Source organism: Bos javanicus, chromosome 26 (assembly GCF_032452875.1).
Source record: "Bos javanicus breed banteng chromosome 26, ARS-OSU_banteng_1.0, whole genome shotgun sequence".
Taxonomy (NCBI): domain Eukaryota; kingdom Metazoa; phylum Chordata; class Mammalia; order Artiodactyla; family Bovidae; genus Bos; species Bos javanicus.
This window is the reverse complement of record NC_083893.1, coordinates 5,771,471-5,787,212: the sequence shown is the minus strand read 5'-3', so window position 1 is coordinate 5,787,212 and position 15,742 is coordinate 5,771,471. Positions and strand designations below refer to the sequence as shown.

At 38.4% G+C, this 15,742-nt stretch overlaps 1 pseudogene; it reads right to left on the bottom strand.

The window, feature by feature from the left end:
• Nucleotides 1-3,806: 3,806 nt before the first annotated feature.
• LOC133239077 (tigger transposable element-derived protein 1-like) overlaps nt 3,807-15,742 on the bottom strand; it is a 121,527-nt pseudogene continuing 109,591 nt past the window's right edge.

Sequence of the window (15,742 nt, the reverse complement as noted above, 5' to 3'; positions counted from 1 at the left end):
ATATTAAAAGTGAGACATTATGCAACAGCTTTAATGACTTGCAGTTTAAATAGTATTCCTAAATAGAAAATTTTGGAGAAGGCAATGGCACCCCACTCCAGTATTCTTGCCTGGAAAATCCCATGGATTGAGGAGCCTGGTAGGCTGCAGTCCATGGGGTCACTAGGAGTCGGACACGACTGAGCGACTTCACTTTCACATTTCACTTTCATGCGTTGGAGAAGGAAATGGCAACCCACTCCAGTGTTCTTACCTGGAGAATCCCAGGGACAGGGGAGCCTGGTGGGCTGCCGTATCTGGGGTCGTACAGAATCGGACACGACTGAATCGACTTAGCAGCAGCAGCAGCAGCGAACAAAAAGTTTTACAGGAAGGTAGTATTTGAATATACAGTGTTAACTGTTAAGAGAAATATGGATCAAAAACAAAAATATTGTCCTTTAGACATTTTTTTCCTAAAATAAGTTCTCACAGACTCACTTCTAGTTTAAACTTTAAGATTTGACTATTTTCTTCTCATGTAAACACAATGAATGATATACTTTAATTCAACTCTATCCAAAGTAAATCACCAATTACATCATAAGTAATAATCTTTAACAATCTTTATAAATCCCCTCAACTTGCTGTGTGTAACTTTAGGTTTCTCAGGTTATTAAAAATAATCTGCTAGTGAATTTATCTCTTTCTTACCCCATACTATTTTAATTAACACACTACTTGTTTATAAGCATATTCACCCTCTAAGCTGATCTCCTCCTGCTGTTCTCTCACATGCCTGTACCTAATTCCTGAAAAAAGGAGCCATTTGAAAAGTATTCACAGGGTGAACTGTATTCTGCCTGTCAAAAAATGGAGCTTATAAATTTATAAAGAACAGCGTAGTCTAGGAAAGGGTCAAGGACTAATATGCCTACACAGGATTCTTAACTTATCTCTGTTTTGGTCTGATCATACTACTCTGTTTACACAGAGATAATATCATGTTATTGAAAGTTTTCCCAAACAGTCTAACCAATTTCCCAATCAAAACCAACTACTGAATCAAAAAAGTTTAATTTCTATTAGGACAAGAAGGTAAAGGGGAATGAGGACTCACGCAGAGGTGATTTAGATACTTATCAGGAAAGAATCAGAATTATATTAAATTTAATAATGTCTGATTTGTAAAAAATATTAGTAGAAAAATGTGAATATCATAATTTTTTAAACACAGGAGATAAGTGGGTAGGGTTGATTTTGAAGGCAAATAATTCAAATGTTTCTATATAAATACTAATAAGGGGCTCAGGGAGCAAAGTTGCAAGAACAATACCAAAAAGTAGTAAACAGTGTTTATATTCAATGAAAAAATTAATTAATAACAGATAAAAATATAACTACTATCAGATCAGATCAGATCAGATCAGTCGCTCAGTCGTGTCCAACTCTTTGTGACCCCATGAATCGCAGCATGCCAGACCTTCCTGTCTATCACCAACTCCCGGAGTTTACTCAGACTCACGTCCATCCAGTCAGTGATGCCATCCAGCCATCTCATCCTCTGTCATCCCCTTCTCCTCCTGCCCCCAATCCCTCCCAACATCAGAGTCTTTTCCAATGAGTCAACTCTTCACATGAGGTGGCCAAAGTACTGGAGTTTCAGCTTTAGCATCATTCCTTCCAAAGAACACCCAGGGCTGATCTCCTTCAGAATGGACTGGTTGGATCTTCTTGCAGTCCAAGGGACTCTCAAGAGTCTTCTCCAACACCACAGTTCAAAAGCATCAATTTTTTGGTGCTCAGCCTTCTTCACAGTCCAACTCTCACATCCATACATGATCACAGGAAAAACCATAGCCTTGACTAGATGAATATTTGTTGGCAAAGTAATGTCTCTGCTTTTCAATATGCTATCTAGGTTGGTCATAACTTTCCTTCCAAGGAGCAAGCGTCTTTTAATTTCATGGCTGCAGTCACCATCTGTAGTGATTTTGGAGCCCAGAAAAATGAAGTCTGACACTGTTTCCATTATTTCCCCATCTATTTCCCATGAAGTCGTGGGACCGGATGCCATGGTCTTTATTTTCTGAATGTTGAGCTTTAAGCCAACTTTTTCACTCTCCACTTTCACTTTCATCAAGAGGCTCCTGAGTTCCTCTTCACTTTCTGCCATAAGGGTGGTGTCATCTGCATATCTGAGGTTATTGATATTTCTCCCGGGAATCTTGATTCCAGCTTGTGTTTCTTCCAGTCCAGTGTTTCTCATGATGTATTCTGCATAGAAGTTAAATAAACAGGGTGACAATATACAGCCTGGACGAACTCCTTTTCCTATTTGGAACCAGTCTGTTGTTCCATGTCCAGTTCTAACTGTTGCTTCCTGACCTGCATACAAATTTCTCAAGAGGCAGGTCAGGTGGTCTGGTATTCCCATCTCTTTCAGAATTTTCCAGAGTTTATTGTGATCCACACAGTCAAAGGCTTTGGCATAGTCAATAAAGCAGAAATAGATGTTTTTCTGGAACTCTCTTGCTTTTTCTATGATCCAGTGGATCTTGGCAATTTGAACTCTTTTGTTCAAAAGGCAATTTGGGCCTTTTCTAAAACCAGCTTGAACATCTGCAAGTTCACGGTTCACATATTGCTGAAGATGGCTTGGAGAATTTTGAGCATTATTTTACTAGCATGTGAGATGAGTGCATTTGTGCGGTAGTTTGAGCATTTTTTGGCATTACCTTTCTTTGGGATTGGAATGAAAACTGACCTTTTCCAGTCCTGTGGCCACTGCTGAGTTTTCCAAATTTGCTGGCATATTGAGTGCAACACTTGCACAGCATCATCTTTCAGGATTTGGAATAGCTCAACTGGAATTCCATCACCTCCACTAGCTTTGTTCGTGTGATGCTTTCTAAGGCCCACTTGACTTCACATTCCAGGATGTCTGGCTCTAGGTCAGTGATCACACCATTGTGATCATCTGGGCTGTGAAGATCTTTTTGTATAGTTCTTTTGTGTATTCTTGCCATCTCTTCTTAATATCTTCTGCTTCTGTTAGGTCCATACCATTTCTGTCCTTTATCGAGCTCATCTTTGCATGAAATGTTCCTTTGGTATCTCTGATTTTCTTGAAGAGATCCCTAGTCTTTCCCATTCTGTTGTTTTCCTCTATTTCTTTGCATTGATCACTGAAGAAGGCTTTCTTATCTCTTCTTGCTATTTTTTGGAACTCTGCATTCAGATGTTTATATCTTTCCTTTTCTCCTTTGCTTTTTGCTTCTCTTCTTTTCACAGCTATTTGTAAGGCCTCCCCAGACAGCCATTTTGCTTTTTTTGCATTTCTTTTCTATGGGGATGGTCTTGATCCCTGTCTCCTGTACAGTGTCACGAACCTCATTCCATAGTTCATCAGGCACTCTATCTATCAGATCTAGGCCCTTAAATCTATTTCTTACTTCCACTGTATAATCATAAGGGATTTGATTTAGGTCATACCTGAATGGTCTAGTGGTTTTCCCTACTTTCTTCAATTTAAGTCTGAATTTGGCAAGAAGGAGTTCATGGTCTGAGCCACAGTCAGCTCCTGGTCTTGGTTTTGCTGACTGTATAGAGCTTCTCCATCTTTGGCTGCAAAGAATATAATCAGTCTGATTTCGGTGTTTACCATCTGGTGATGTCCAGGTATAGAGTCTTCTCTTGTGTTGTTGGAAGAGGGTGTTTGTTATGACCAGTGCATTTTCTTGGCAAAACTCTATTAGTCTTGGCCCTGCTTCCGAGACCACATTTGCCTGTTACTCCAGGTGTTTCTTTATTTCGATTCAGCAATCCTAATCCTGGGTATTTATCTGAAAAAAAAAAAAATTCAAAAGGATACATGTACCCTGATGTTCATCAGAGTCTTCTTTCACTTTCATCAAGAGGCTCTTTAGTTCTTCTTCACTTTCTGCCATAAGGGTGATGATACCTGCATATTTGAGGTTATTGATATTTCTCCCACCAATCTTGATTCCAGCTTGTGCTTCATCCAGCCCAGCATCTCTCATGATGTACTCTGCATATAAGTTAAAAAAGCACAGTGACAAAAAAGCAGCATTATTTTATGCAAAGAGGGCTCAGTAAAGGACAGAAATGGGAGGGAACTAACAGAAGCAGAATATATTAAGAAGAGGTGGCAAGAATACACAAAAGAACTGTACAAAAAAGATCTTCACGATCCAGATAATCACGATGGTGTGATCACTCAACTAGAGCCAGACATCCTGGAATGTGAAGTTAAGTGGGCCTTAGCAAGCATCACTATGAACAAAGCTAGTGGAGGTGATGGAATTCCAGTTGAGCTTTTTCAAATCCTGAAAGATGATGCTGTGAAAGTGCTGCACTGAATATGCCAGTAGATTTGGAAAACTCAGCAGTGGCCACAGGACTGGAAAAGGTGTTTTCATTCCGGTCCCAAAGAAAGACAATGCCAAAGAATGATGAAAGTACTACACAATTTCACTCATCTCACACACTAGTAAAGTAATTCTTAAAATTCTCCAAGCCAGGCTTCAGCAATATGTGAACCGTGAACTTGCAGATGTTCCAGCTGGTTTTAGAAAAGGCAGAGGATCATTCCAGTGCACCAGGCCCAAGCTTCCTGTATCCTGCATCGAACCTGGACTGGAGATTCGTATGGCAAAACCAATACAATATTGTAAAGTAATTAGCCTCTAATTAAAATAAATAAATTTAATTAAAAAATTATAAAAAAGAAAAGGCAGAGGAACCAGAGATCAAATTGCCAACATCCCCTGATTCATCGAAAAAACAAGAGAGTTCCAGAAAAGCATCTACTTCTGCTTTATTGACTATGAAAACGCCTTTGACTGTGGGGATCACAATAAACAGTGGAAAATTTTGAAAGAGATGGGAATACTGGACTACCTGACCTGCCTCTTGAGAAATTTGTACGCAGGTCAGGAAGCAACAGAACTGTACATGGAAGAATAGACTGGTTCCAAATAGGTAAAGGAGTACATCAAGGCTGTATATTGTCATCCTACTTATTTTACTTATATGCAGAGCACATCATGAGAAACGCTGGGATGGATGAAGCACAAGCTGGACTCAAGATCATTGGAAGAAATATCAATAACCTCAGATATGCAGATGACACCACCCTTATGGCAGAAAGTGAAGAAGAACTAAAGAGCCTCTTGATGAAAGTGGAAGAGGAGAGTAAAAAATTTGGCTTAAAGCTCAACATTCAGAAAACTAAGATTATAGCATCTGGTCCCATCACTTCATGGCAAATAGATGGAGAAACAGTGGAAGCAGTGGGTGACTTTATTTTTCTGGGCTCCAAAATTACTGCAGATGGTGACTGCAGCCATGAAATTAAAAGACGCTTACTCCTTGGAAGGAACGGTATGACCCACCTAGATAGCATATTCAAAAGCAGAGACATTACTTTGCCAACAAAGGTCTGACTAGTTAAGGCTATGGTTTTTCCTGTGGTCGTGTATGGATGTGAGAGTTGGACAATACAGAAAGCTGAGCGCCAAAGAATTGATACTTTAGAACTGTGGTGTTGGAGAAGATTCTTGAGAGTCCCTTGGACTGCAAGGAGATCCAACCAGGCCTCCTAAAGGAGATCAGTCCTGGGTGTCCATTGGAAGGACTGATGCTGAAGCTGAAACTCCAATACTTTGGCCACCTCCTGAGAAGTGTTTTCTCATTGGAAAAGACCCTGATACTGGGATGGATTGGGGGCAGGAGGAGAAGGGGAATACAGAGGATGAGATGGTTGGATGGCATCACTGACTCAATGGACACGGGTTTGGGTGGACTCTGGGAGTTGGTGATGGACAGGGAGGTGTGGCATGCTGTGGTTCATGGGGTCGTAAAGAGTCGGACATGACTCAGCGATTGAAATGAACTGAACTGAAGATATGAAAGCAACCTAAATGCCTACTGACAGATGTTTGGGTAAAGAATAAGTGGTACTTACTTATCTGCAATACCTCAGAGATATTACAGATCAGTTCCAGGTCAACACTATAAAGCAAATATAGCAATAAAGCAATAAAACAATATTTTTTTTGTTTGCCCACTGCATATATAAGTTATATTTACAGCATACTGTAGTCTATTATGTGTGCAATAGCATTATGTGTTAAAAATGTATAAAACTTTAAGAAATGCTTTATTGCTAAATAATATTAACCATCATATGAGCCTTCAGTTCAGTTCAGTTCAGTTCAGTTGCTCAGGCTTGTCTGACTCTTTGGGACCCTATGAACCACAGCACGCCAGGCCTTCTTGTTCATCACCAACTCCTGGAGTTTACGCAAACTCATGTCCATAGAGTCAGCGATACCATCCAACCATCTCATTCCCTGTTGTCCCCTTCTCCTCCCACTCTCAATCTTTCCCAGCATCAGGGTCTTTTCCAATGAGTCAGCTCTTTGCATCAGGTAGACAAAGTATTGGAGTTTCAACTTCAACATAAGTCCTTCCAATGAACATCCAGGACTGATCTCCAATCCAGGCTGGATTGGTTGGACTTCTGTGCAGTCCAAGGGACTCTCAAGAGTCTTCTCCAATACTGCAGTTCAAAAGCATCAATTCTTCGGCGCTCAGCTTTTTTAGAATCCAACTCTCACATCCATACACGACTACTGAAAAAATCAAGGCTTTGATTAGATGTACCTTTGTTGGCAAGGTAATGTTCTGCTTTTGAATATGCTTTCTAGGTTGGTCATAACTTTCTTCCAAGGAATAAGCGTCTTTTAATTTCCTGGCTGCAATCACCATCTGCAGTGATTTTGGAGCCCTAAAAAGTAAAGTCTGTTACTATTTCCACTGTTTCTCCATGTATTGGTCATGAAGTGGTGGGACCAGATGCCATGATCTTAGTTTTTGAATGTTGAATTTTAAGCCAACTTTTCCACTCTCCTCTTTCACTTTTATCAAGAGGCTCTTTATTTTTTTTAATTTAAATTTATTTATTTTAATTGGAGGCTAATTACTTTACAATATTGTGTTGGTTTAGCCATACATCTACATGAATCCACCACAGGTATACACATGTTCCCCATTCTGAACCCCCCTCCCACCTCCCTCCCCATACCCTCCCTCTGGGTCGTCCCAGTGCACCAGCCCCAAGCATCCTGTATCGTGCATCGAACCTGGACTGATGATTCGTTTCTTATGTGATATTATACACGTTTCAGTGCCATTCTCCCAAATCATCACACCCTCTCCCTCTCCCACAGAGTCCAAAGGACTGTTCTATACATCTGTGTCTCTTTACCTCAGTCTGTATAATACAAGAGGCTCTTTAGTTCTTCTCTGCTTTGTGCCATAAGGATGGTATCATCTGCATATTTGAGGTTATTGATATTTCTCCCAGCAATTTTGATTCCAGCTTTTGCTTCATCCAGCCCAGCGTTTCTCATGATGTACTTTGCATATAAATTAAATAAGCAGAGTGACTTCAGCAAGTTGTAATCTTTTTGCTGGCGGAATGTCTTGCCTCTATGTTGATAGCTACTGACTGACCACAGTCTTGGTTGCTGAAGGCTGGGATGGCTCTAGAAATGTATTAAAATAAGAAAGCAATAAAGTTTGCTGTATTGATTCACTCCTTCTTTCAGGAATGATTTCTCTGTAGCAGACAGTGCTGTTTGATAGCATTTTACCCCCAGTAGAATGTCTTTGAAAAGTAGAGTCAATCCTCTTAAACCCTGCCGCTGCTTCATCAACTAATTTTATGTAATATTTTAAATCCTTTGTTGTCGTTTCAACAGTATTCACAGCATCTTTACCAGAATAAGATTCCATCTCAAGAGACCAGTTTCTTTGTTCATCCATAACAAGCAGCTCCTCATCCCTTAAAGTTTTAGGATGAGATTTCAGCAAATCAGTCACATATTCATGCTTCACTTCTACTTCTAATTCTCTTGTTAATTTCCACCACATCTGCAGTTACTTCCTCTATTACAGTTATCCATGAGTGTCAGATCAGGTTCTTCTAAACCCCTCTTATCATTAGTAGTTTGACTTCTTCCATAAATCATGGGTGTTCTTCATGGCATGTGGAATGGGAAATTCTTTCCACAAGGTTTTCAATTTACTTTGTTCAGACCCATCAGAGAAATCACTATCGATGGCAACAATAGTTTTACAGTGCCCTTCTTAAATAATAGACTGAAAAATGGAAACTACTTGATCTGTGGGCTACACAATGGATGCTGTTTTATCAGGCATGAAAACAATAGTAATCTTGTTGTACACCTCCATCAGAACTTGGGTGAACAGGTGTATTGTCAGCGAACAGTAATATTTTGAAAGGGGTTTATTTTCCTGAGCAGTGATTCTAAATGGGCTTGAAATTTTCAGTAAGTCATATTGTCAACAGATGGGTTGTCACCAAGGCTTAGTTGTTCCATTGACACATGATAGGCAGAGTAAATTAGCATAATTATTAAGGGCCCTAGGATTTTCCAAATGACAAATGAGCATTGATTTCAGCTAAATGTCACCAGCTGTATTAGTCTATAATTAGAGAATTAGTCTGTCCTTTGAAACTTTGAAGCCAGGCATTGACTTCTTTCTAGCTATGAAAGTCTTGGGAAATAAATCTGTTTCAACTCTGAGGACATCCTGGAAAATCCTTTGCTTACTGATGAGGCCTGAGCAGCATATTCATCTGTGGTAGAATCTCTTGCTAGATGGACAAGTTTTCTGGATAACTTTCGATTGCAGTGCCTTCTCATTATCCACCCTCTGCTGCTTTCATTGCTTGCACATTTTAGTTTGAGCTTTCGGCTCCTACAAGTATAGTCATTTACATGGCAGCTGAGAAGCTAAATATGAGCTTTACATATTGAACCTGTTGTTTTCATGAAGAGTTTGAATTCGTTTACTTATTCCATTGTTTCTCTGACATTCATATTATGCAGCCTCAAGCCTTAGCATGATGTCAGGTATCATGTCTTGATTCAACTTATCATTGAGACATCTCCAAGTGCTGTCTTGGGTTTGATGGAATCTTCTTCGAAAATAAAGCTGTTTCATCTGAATTGAAAATCTGTTGCTTATTGAGGCCACCTTCATTAATTTTCTTTGCTAGATCTTCTGGATAACTTTCTGCAGCTTCTATATCCACCCTTGCTGCTTCATTTTGCACATTTATGTTATGGAGATAGCTTCTTTCCTTGCACTTCATAAACCAACCTCTTCTAGCTTTACCTCTTCTGTGGCTTCCTTACCTTGCTCAGTCTTCATGGAATTGAATAGAGTTAGGGCCTTGCTCTGGATTAGGTTTTGGCTTAAGGGAATATTGAGGCTGAATTGATCTATTATCAAGGTCACTAACCCTTTCTCCACATCAGCAATAATTCTCTTTTGCTTTCTTTTCATGTGCTCACTGGAGGAGCACTTTTTATTTCCTTCAAGAACTGTTTCTTTGCATTTATAACTCAGTAAGCTTAATTGTGTCTGGCTTTTGATTGAAATTGAGAGACAGAAACTCTTCCTTTCACTTGAACATTTAGAGATTGTTGCAAAGTTATTAATTGGCCTAATTACAGTACTGTGTCTCAAGGAATAGAGATGCCTGAGGAGAAAGACAGAGACAGGGGAATGGCTGGTCAGTAGAGCAGTCAGAAAACACAAATTTATCAATTAAGTTTGCCATTTGTATATGGTTGTGGTTTGTGGTGCCCCAAAACAATTACAATAGTAGCATCAAAGATATAGATCACAGATCACCATGACAATATAATAATGAAAAAAATTTGAAATGTTGCAAGAATTACCAAAATGTAACATAGAGACATCAAATGAGCAAGTGCTATTGGAAAAATGGTGTCTATAGGCTTCATTGATGCAGGATTGCCGTAAACTTTAAATTTGTAAAAAAAAAAAAATGCAATATCTAAGAAGCACAATAAAGTGAAACATAGTAACTGAGGCATGCCTGTAATAATTTTAATAAAGAAATAAGTTTCTACCTTCATCTATTGTGTCAGTAAGTAATGATACGGAGAAGGCAATGGCACCCCACTCCAGTACTCTTGCCTGGAAAATCCCATGGATGGAGGAGCCTGGTGGGCTGCAGTCCATGGGGTCGCGAAGAGTTGGACACGACTGAGCGACTTCACTTTCACTTTTCACTTTCATGCATTGGAGAAGGAAATGGCAACCCACTCCAGTGTTCTTGCCTGGAGAATCCCAGGGACGGGGGAGCCTGGTGGGCTGCCGTCTACCGGGTCGCACAGAGTCGGACACGACTGAAGTGACTTAGCAACAACAAGTAATGATACAGTATATACAAAATTTTAATTATAATACTATACACTAATGTGTATAAGGAGCAAAGGAGGAAGGAGCAAAAAGGGAAGGAGTAGATAAAAACAGTAAGGAACAGGGAAAGCTTCAGAGAGAAAGTAATACCTGACAATTTGTATATGGCAAGAAGATGATCACAAACTATTCAACTCATCTTATCTGTCAACATGTTATGAAATTACCTCATTACAAAAATCAGCAAATCACCTACATTAATGTGGTGCAATGTGCTTGGTATAGTGAAGGATACACTAAAAACTGAACCAGGAGACCTTGTCTCCCAGTTATGCTTGATTAAACTGTAGAGCTTGAAAAAACTTTTGAATAAAAATGATGGTGTTATCCAAAGGAATACTGTCTGTTTGACTATCCCTGATTATTCAAAACCAAAAGAGCTCCTATCTATATGTAAATATATTATAGGGTAAGAACCTGGGCTTACTTAGGTTAGCCTTCTGCCTTTAAATTTCTCTGATTATCTATTTTCCATAATTTTACCATGTAATTCAGACTTTTTATATTTTCTTCTGGAGTTGTAATGGCATTCATATGATATTAAAGACACATCAGATGCTTTCTTTCTAAAGCACATGTTTCTTGTTCAGCCCTTTTGCTGAAATTGTGAAGCTACCTCCAAGCAATCCAGAGTAATTGTGCATTTAATTTGTCATTTTCTGGAACACTGGTTTTCAAAACCAAGGCTTTTCCAATTAAATTCAGTGGCATTTTTATCCAAAGAATTTTTCTAAGGGATTGGTTTCCTGCCCTGGATCTGTGTTTTGAACCAGGCAGTTGAAACTTATTATAGATCCAGGACAATTACTTCACATGTAATTCAGGCCTCTCAGGTACTTTCTCCACATAGCGTTGTGATTCTGTGTTGTTGATCAGTTCACATCATGCCTTCTCTCATAGAGAATGGTAGTCTGAAAAGAATCTCAAAATGTCAGTGTAGTAGGAAGAAGGTATATAATTATATATATATGTATATATATCAATCACAAATCAAAAGAAATGTTGACTATCTTTTTAAAAGGCCCACTTTTAGACCTTTTCTTATCAAAGATAAATATCTGTGCATTTTTAAAATTTTTGATTATTGAGTGGACATAAGCTTGATGTTTAGGTTAAAAGCCTAAGTTCTGTTTTGGTAGAGTTTAATTCAATTTTGTATGTGTGTGCTTGGTCGCTCAGTTATGTCTGACTCTTTGCCACCCTTTGGACTATAGTCCAACAGCCTCCTCTGTCCATGGGATTTTTAGCTTTTGTTTAAATCATTTAATAATGAAGTTCAGATTTAAGACTGCATTTTTCTGGGTATATATAGGACAATTACAGTACCCATTAAAAAGTTATTTAATTTGATTATAAGATATATTTTAATAGATTATAATATATATTATATAATTATTTTATAGATTATAGATATATTTGTTGATATGAAGATCTTTCTAGTTGCACAGGGAGTTTTTTCTAATGTCCTCTTATAAATTTAAAATCCATTCATATTTCACTCGTTCTACACACACACAAACCTCACAATGTCTCAACATTTCACAAGGATGAAAAAATATGTATAAAAAAGATGACAGATATATATAAGGAATCTAAGATATAAACTATGAAATATTAAAAAAAAGTAAATTGTGAAGCAGAAGTCCCTTCATCTGTGTAATAATAGGACAAACATCACATCATTTTTACAGTTAAAGGGCATAGTTCATAGAATGGTCTCTTCTACTCTAAACTTCTCTATTACAATACCTTTCCAGCTCTGATATTAAATGAAATAATGAATTATGAAGGGTATGGTGTTATGCTCTAGTTCTCTTCCTCCTTTAAACACTTACACAATGGCATTTGAAATAAAATACTTTCCAAATATTTTATGTGATTTGTATTATATTTTCTATGTGTTTACCACAGCATTGGTTATATCAGGCAAAGGAGTAAGATCTTAAAGGAACTGGTTGTATTTTTAACAGATGAGAGGTAAATGATAAAAGGTTCCTAAAATATTCTGTAAAAAGAAAATTTGAAAATTAATTTATTATAGAATATTGACACATGGTATGAACAGATAATTCACAAAATAAAAGCTATGCACCATTCTGTATATGTACCACATCTTTCTTATCCATCTATTGATGGATGTCTAAGTTGCTTCCATGTCCTGGTTATTGTAAACAGTGGAGCAATGAACGTTGGGTACAGGTGTCTTTTTGAGTTATGGTTTTCTCAGGGTGTATTCCTAGTAGTGGGATTGCTGAGTAAGTCAGAAAGAGAAAAACAAACATTGTTTGTTTGTGTGTGTGTGTGTGTGTATATATATATATATATATATATATATATATATATATATATGGAATCCAGAAAAATGGCTCTGATGAACCTATTTGCAGGCCAGGAATAGAGGTGTAGATGTAGAGAATGGAGGACTTGTGGACATAGAAGGGGAAGGAGAAGGGTACAAATGGATAGAATAGCACTGACATATGCACCCTACCATATGTAAAATAGCTGGCAGGAAGCTGTTGTATAGCACAGGGAACTCAGCTCACTGCCCTGTGAATAACCTAGATGAATGGGGAACAGGAGGGTGGAAAGGAGGCTCAAGAGGGAGGGGGATATATCCATATGGCTGATTCATGAAGTTGTACAATTGAAACTAATAGAGCATTGTAAAGCAATTATATTCTAATAAAAGAGATACATAAAAATGTGACAAAAATATGAAAGTTCATGAAATAAGGCATACATTATGTTGCTGGTGGAATAAAAATTAAATCTTCCAATGGAAATTTTTGGTAATAGTCATTGAAATTCTTTATAATAGTCACATATCTTGACCTGGCAATTCTAGTCTTAGGAAATAACTTAAAATAGCCAGAGAGGCACTTGGATATTTATTTACGAAACTAAACACTACCACATTATTTATAATGGAAAAAGATTTCAAAACAATATTTATACAGTTAAAATACTGTTGTGCACTTATCCAGGGGAATAGTATGCTAAAATGGAGACTAATGTTTTAAAATATATATCCATCTGTGTCTGAGTCTCCATCTAGCTATCTATCTACCTATCTATATTTATAATGGAAGTGAAAGTCACTCAGTCGTGCCTGACTCTTTGCGAACCAAAGGACTATACAGTCCACGGAAATCTCCAGGCCATAATACTGGAATGGGTAGCTGTTCCCTTCTACACGGGATATTCCCAACCCAGGGATTGAACCCAGGTCTCCTGCATTATAGGCAGATTTTATACCAGCTGAGCTACCGGGGATGATATTGAATGTTATTATGTTAAACAAAAGGAAAGATAACTGCATATGGAGTAGGAACTCAATTGTATAAATATGGAAAAAAGGTAAAATTAATTGTGTCAGCCAAATTTTCCCAACTCCCCACATAGAAAGTAAATGCTAGAGAAGGGGCTGTAGATTTGATTTCCTTTTGATAATTCAGTTCAGTTAAGTACTCAGTCATGTCCGACTCTTTTCAGCCCCATGGAGTGCAGCACATCAGGCTTCCTGGTCCATCATTTCCATGAGTTTACTCAAACTCATGTCCATTGAGTCAGTGATGCCATCCAACCATCTCATCCTCTGTCATCCACTTCTCCTCCCACTCTCAATCTTTCCCAGCATCAGGGTCTTTTCCAGTGAGTCAGCTCTTCACATCAGGTGGCCAAATATTGGAGTTTCAGCTTCAACATCAGTCCTTCCAATGAATATTCAGGACTGATTTCCTTCAGGATGGACAGGTTCGACCTCCTTGCAGTCCAAGGGATTCTCAAGAGTCTTCTCCAACACACAGTTCAAAAGCATCAATTCTTCGGTGCTCATTTTCCTTTATAGTTCAACTCTCACATTCATACATGACTATTGGAAAACCATAGCTTTGACTAGATAGACATTTGTTGGCAAAGTAATGTCTCTGCTTTTTAATATGCTGTCTAGGCTGGTCATAATTTCCTTGCATTTAATTTCCGGGCTACAGTCACCACCTTCAGTGATTTTGGACCCCCCAAAAATAAAGTCTGCCATTGTTTCCACTGTTTCCCCATGTATTTTCTATGAAGTGATGGGACCAGATACCATGATCTTAGTTTTCTGAATGTTGAGGTTTAAGCCAAAATTTTCACTCTCTTCTTTCACTTTTATCAAGAGGCTCTTTAGTTCTTCTTCATTTCTGCCATAAGGATGATATCATCTGCATTTCTGAGGTTATTGATATTTCTCCCGGCAACCTTGATTCCAGCTTGTGCTTCATCCAGCCCAGCATTTCTCATGATGTACTCTGCATATAAGTTAAATAAGCAGGGTGACAATATACAGGCTTGACATATTTCTTTTCCTATTTGGAACCACTGTTGTTCATGTCCAGTTCTAACTGTTGCTAACTGACCTGCATACAGATTTCTCAAGAGACAAGTCAAGTGGTTTGGTATTCCCATCTTTGAAGAATTTCCCACAGTTTATTGGTTGAGAGTTCTGACGAAATGTGGTCCACTAGAGAAGGGAATGGCAAACCGCTTCATTATTCTTGCCTTGAGAACCCCATGAACAGTATGAAAAGGCAAAAAGATAGGATACTGAAAGATGAACTCCTCAGGTTGGTAGGTGCTCAGTATGCTACTGGAGATCAGTGGAGAAATAACTCCAAAAGAATGAAGAGATGGAGCCAAAGAAAAACAACCCTGAGCTGTGGATGTGACTGGTGATGGATGCAAAGGTCTGATGCTGTAAAGAGCAATATTGCATAGGAACCTGGAATGTTAGGTCCATGAATCAAGGTAAATGGAAGTGGTCAAACAGGAGATGGCAAGAGTGAATGTCGACATTTTAGGAATTGGTGAACAAAAATGGACTGGAATGGGTGAATTTAACTCAGATGATCAATATGTCTACTACTGTGGGCAAGAATCCCTTAGAAGGAAAGGAGTAGCCATCATAGTCAACAAAGAATCTGAAATGCAGTACTTGGATGCAATCTCAAAAATGACAGAACTATTTCTGTTTATTTCCAAGGCAAACTATTCAATATCATGGTAACTGAAGTCTATGTCCTGACCAGTAATGGGGAAAAAGCTGAAGTTGAACGGATCTATGAAGACCTACAAGACCGTCTAGAACTAACACCCCAAAAAACGATGTCATTTTCATTATAGAGGACTGAAATGCAAAAGTAGGAAGTCAAGAAACATCTGAAGTAACAGGCAAATTTGGCCTTGGAGTACTGAATGAAGCAGGGCAAAGGAAAATAGAGTTTTGCTAAGAGAACACACTGGTCATAGCAAACACTGTCTTCCAACAACACAAGTGAAGACTCTACACATGGACATCACCAGATGGTCAACACCAAAATCAGAATGATTCTATTCTTTGCCGCCAAAGATGGTGAAGCTCTATACAGTCAGC